This window comes from Erinaceus europaeus, chromosome 8 (assembly GCF_950295315.1).
Source record: "Erinaceus europaeus chromosome 8, mEriEur2.1, whole genome shotgun sequence".
NCBI lineage: Eukaryota > Metazoa > Chordata > Mammalia > Eulipotyphla > Erinaceidae > Erinaceus > Erinaceus europaeus.
Window position 1 is genome coordinate 114,060,928 of NC_080169.1, and position 5,577 is coordinate 114,066,504.

Genomic DNA, 5,577 nt, shown 5'->3' on the forward strand with positions numbered 1-5,577 from the left:
AGCTTCATGAGCCAGTCTTCTGTTGATGGGCACTTAGACTATTTCCACTGTTTGGACCTTGTAAATAACACTGCTATGACAATGTAGGTATGTATGTCCCTTTGGATAAGTGTTTGTGTGTCCTTTGGGTAAATACCTAAGAGTGGTATCTCTGGGGTATGCTTTAATTTCATTTCTCTCTCTCTCTCTCTCTCTTTTTATTTTTGCCTCCAGGGTTATCACTTGGGCTTGGTGTTCACACTACGAATCTATTGCTCCTGGAGGGCATTTTCTTCCATTTTGTTGCCATTGTTGTTATTGTTATTGTTGGTATAGTTGTTGTTGGAGAGAAACCGAGAGAGGATGGGAAGGCAGAGAGGAAGACAGAAAGATAGACACCTGCAGACCTGCTTCACTATTTGTAAAGTGACCCTTATAGGTGGGTATCCTTACACCGTTCCTTGCGCTTCACTCCATGTGTGCTTAACCCGGTGCACTACCACCTGACCCCCAGTAATTTCACTTCTATTTGCTTAAGGGCTCTCCATATTGTCTTCCAAAAGGGATGCACCAGTTTTCATCCCCACCACCAGAATAGCAGAATCTATTTCTCTTCACCTTTCCAACACCTGTTGTCTCCTGTTTTGCTGACATACGCCGTTCTCACCGTGGGTGAAGTTGAATCTCATTGTAGTTCTGATTGGCATTTCTCAAATGATAAGTGATGTGGAGTGCCAGGAGCCAGCCCTGGCAAAAGTAATTAAGAATCCCTGAAGGAAAGGGGGAGTGATGAAGAAGAAAGTGAAAAAAAAAAGCGATGAAGAAGAAGTGAGAGACTCATTAGCTGCTTCAAGTGCAGGAGAGAAGCATCTCTGCCCTCTGTCTGCAGAGGTTTATTATTTAAACACTTTTTGCCTGGATATAGTTGACATTATGTAAGATTACTTTCATTAACATCAAGGGTACAGGTGATATCATGTATAATTGTTTTCATTAACATGAAGAATAACTTTAAGCAGCATTATTATTATTGGTATGTTTCATTAGAAAGTTCCCTAGGTCTGGGGCATACTGATCTCCCCTTAAAAGTTTCTTGGGTCTGCGGTAGCCTAAATCTACCCTTGAAAGTTTCCTGGGTCTGGGGTAGTGTAAATCTACCCTTGAAAATTTCCCTGGTCAGGAGTAGTCTAAATTTTCCCTTGAAAGTTCCCTTGAAATGAACATCTGTGTTTTGATCATCTCCCTGTTCTAACCTTCTGTATGAATAAACATTTCTCCCTGTAACTAAATCTAACAGCTTAATTTATTAACCTTGGGTCTAACTAGATCATAGTAGGCTGTCCATCTAAAGAAATCTTCTGCTGTAAAGTAAGTACACACCATGGGGGTTCTCTTCTGGTTAACTTTTACATATATGAAAGTTCACTGACTTTTAGCTAATGAAAGTTTACTAACTTTCTATGGGTGAGGGTAAGTAATAAGGCCTCTCTATAATTAGGTAAAGACCACAGTCTGTCACTCATACTATAAGCCACCCATAATTCTGGCTTCTGGTCTGAGTCCAGCTGATTGAGAAGCTATAGTGCTGATAAGTAGCTTCTTTTCTGAAAGCCTTTAAATGAGTACAGAATCTTCTGCTCCTAGGTCATTTTCAGTCGTGTCACACTCATTGCCATAATTGCTGTCACTATGTACTCCCCCTGGGGATCTCTTTCTGTTGTCCCCAGGTAATATTTGTGTATTTGCAATATAGCCAATAAGTCCTCAAATTATCAGTGTAATTAAAAACAAATAGCTTCAGGTTAGTCAAGAACTTTTCACTCTTCAGCAGGTTCCAGTCTGTTTGGACTTTGTCTGGCAACAGATGTGACATCACCTACACCGTTATAAGAAAGGATGAATAGTTTCAGTTTGGTCCTGGCTTGCTTAGACTTTGTTTGACAGTAGACGTGACACCGCCTCTACCAGTGGAGCACTTCTTCATGTTTCTGTGCGGTCCGTTCTTGCTCGTTGTGACATTATAATCATCAAGAGCTGGACACAATGTAAGCATGCATGACAAACAGATAAAGAAGCTAGAGTGCCTATATACACTCACACAGTGGAATAAGATTCAGCTATAAAGTGTTGAAAGCCTGACATTTGCAGTGATGTAGACAGACTTAGAATTGGGTTTAATGAAGATGATGAACACCACATGCTTTGTTCTCCTCTGTAGTGTTTTAGAGAATCCAAACTCATGGACCAAATAAAACAAAAAATGATCTTTTAGGCAGAGAACACAGTTTTGGTTGTTAGAAGGGGAAAGGGAAGGAGAGTGGGTAAATTGGGCAAAAGCATGAAATAGTAGCTAGAGTGAAAAAGAAGGTGACTTCGTGACAAACCATGTGGCATAGACACATGCTGGTTTTCAGTGATGACAATAGAATAGTCTAGAATGGAATTCAGGGCTATTTAACAAAACAGATAACATATTTTCTAAATAAATGTCAAAAGAGCATGTTTGATTCATTTGATGACATAGCTGAACTACCTTAAATTTAGGACGATTGACTTGTCTAATTTTGCTGCTTTCACTGTTAAGGCAATGACTTTATAATAATGATCTAATTCAGAAATGTCAAGGAAAGAAATAACTATTAAAATATTTACCTTAATGAGAAAACATGTTGACAATGCCCAGAAAAATCTTCATTTTATTTGATTTGAGTGCTTTTTTGAGGTCTAGGTCTGGTGTAATCGGTACCCCCACCTCCACTTTTTTTTTTTTTTGCCACAGAGATTGTTGCTGGAACTTGGTGCCTACATAACAAATTCATATCTCCCCTCCTGGTGGTCATTATTATAGTTAAAATTTAGAAGGCATTATTTTTGGTTACCAAGCTTTGGACTGTGTGTGAACTCTTAACAGTTTTACTATTTTTGACTTATTAACATAGTATTAATCTTTGAGAACTCTTTCTTTTTTCGCACAGTTTATATGCTATGCTCCAATCATCACTGAGATAGTTAGATCAGTGATTATTTGTGGTGGTCTGACTGATTAGGGAAACCCTTGGGGACCCCCTCATGTAAAGCTTCCATCAAGTTGTATGCCTCTTCTTTCTTTCTTTCTTTCTTTCTTTCTTTCTTTCTTTCTTTCTTTCTTTCTTTCTTTCTTCCTTCTTTTTTGCCTCCGGGGTTATCACTGGGGCTAGGTGCCTGCAGTATGAATTCACTGCTCCTGCCAGCCATTCCACCCCCGCATTTTAGTTGTTATTGCTGTTGTTATTGTTGTTGGATAGGACAGAAAGAAATTGAGAGAGATGGGGAAGACAGAGAGGGGGAGGGAAAGATCTATACCTGCAGACCTACTTCACCACTTGTAAAGCAAACCCCCTGCAGGTGGGAAACAGGGGGCTTGAACCGGGAATCCTTTCACCAGTCCCTGTGCTTCACACTATGTGCGGATAACCTGGTGTGGCACTGCCGGGCCCGCACACCTTTTAATTCTAATACAGGACTAATGGGACAAACAAGTTGAATATTTTTCTGTTTTTATACACTTTAGCTTCCTTCCATGTGCCTTTTCTAGAGATTTAGGTTGGGATACTGACATTTTTGTGTGTGGATGTCACCATGTTCTACCCTTTGGGCAATACCACTGCTCCCTCTTTTGAGTTCTTGTGTGATCCTGACTCTCACTTTTTTATTAAGGTGACTTATTATGCTGCTCCCTTTGAAAATGAGTCCAACTCCTTCATCTTATTTGTGACTCAAATATCTCCCTTGTACTGTGACTGGATACTCCTTTATTTGACTTCAGCAAGGACCTGTTGAGTTGAGATCATAGACTGACTGTGGCACCTGTATGATTGGTGACGAGGACAGACAAACCTGGAAGAACAAGGCAGAGTTTAATCAACTGTGCTCTATACCATTTGTAAGTGAGAAGTAACAGTTCTAGTGAAGCAACATTAGAGATGTCTGATAAACAGAGACACATTTCAAATCAACAATGAAATTGTGTGTCAACAGGAAGAACAATGTAGCTGACATGCCAGGACTGGTACAATGGATTGTCCTGGTTCTTTCTGTCACTCAGTTCATTCTGGGACTACTGGGGAATGGCTTTATTGGGTTGATCAATGGCAGCAGCTGGTTCAAGAACAGAAGAATCTCTGGCTTCATCACCACTCTGCTGGCTCTCCCCAAGGTCTCTCTGCTATGGATTTTCTTGGCTGATTTTTTTTTTTTTTTAGCAGTATATACTTTTAAAATACTTGATGAAGTGGTGGTAATGGAAACGTTTGCTTTTCTCTGGACATTTTAGAATCATCTGAGCATTTGGTTTTCCACTTGTCTCAGTGTCTTCTACTACCTGGAAGTTGCCATTTTCTCCCACCCTGCATTCCTCTGGCTCAAGTGGAAGGTGTTCCAGGTGGTGGTGTGTCTGCTGCTGGGTGCAGTACTCCTGTCCTGTGCCAGCAACATGCCTCTGATCTGTGAATTTAAGATCTATTCTGTTTTCAGTGGAATTAGTGGCACAGGTGACATGACTGAGTGTTGGTATGCTTCTAAATTCTGCTTCTAAGACCCCTTCTGTTGCATTGCTTGATGTTGTAGTCTATTTACATAATCATTGTTTTCATTGGTTTAATCCCCACTGGTTCGAACGCTATTTTCCTTCTCCCCACCCCCTATCCTACGTACTTCCTCTTTCTGACACTTCCACCTCAGGAGATATAAAAGACAGGGCTTTCTAATGAAGAGAGATTAGAAGACATTAGATTCTTGAACTGCATCCCCGCTCATCAATAAAGATTGAACTGTGTTCCCAGCTCAGTTCCCTGGTCGTCTGTATCCCACCCTTGAAGCTAGCCCAGCAATTGAACATTCTAGAAAGGAAAGCAACTATAAACAAATTCATCTACTTGGGACTGTGTGGGACCTTCCTCCTCTGATGGTGTGTCTGGCCTCCTACTTTCTGCTCTTCCTCTCCCTGCAGAAGGACATCTGGAAGGTGTAGCAAAATAGAACCTGCTCCAATGATCCAAGCACTGAGGCCTACCGGAGGGCAATCAGAGTCATCGTCTCCTTCCTCATTCTTTTCCTGCTTTACTAACTTTCTTTTTAAAATAACGTATTCCAGGTTATTCCTACTGGAAGCTGAGGTGATTAAGATGATTGGAGAAGCATTGGCAATGTTTTATTCTACTGTTCACTTATTTATTATCATTATAGGAAACAAAAAATTGAAACAGACATTTGTACAGATACTCTGCTGTGAGTTTGGTTGGAGCCTCAATCCAATGGACCCATTTCCCCTTGATCAGTCTGGGACAGTGGAGGGGCTTTGTGGGTTGCTTGAGTTGGCAGAAGGTTACAGGTTCTTTCTGACCTCCTCCTAGTACTTTTGTGCCTACCAGGAAGAGAGAGTTTTCCTTCCCTTTGCTGGCCTTCTGATTCCTCACCTGTTTTTCTTAAATCCTGAGCTCATGTCTGTTCGTGTGCTTCTAAATTCTGCTTATAAGACCTCTGTTTTGATCATTACATTAGGTTCTCTTGTATTGCTTAACGCTGTAGTCTATTTACATAATCATTTTTTTCATTTGTTTA

At 40.6% G+C, this 5,577-nt stretch overlaps 1 pseudogene; it reads left to right on the forward strand.

The window, feature by feature from the left end:
- The first annotated feature begins 4,015 nt into the window (after positions 1–4,015).
- On the forward strand, positions 4,016–5,369 carry LOC103112848 (taste receptor type 2 member 3-like; annotated as a pseudogene).
- Positions 5,370–5,577: the final 208 nt, after the last annotated feature.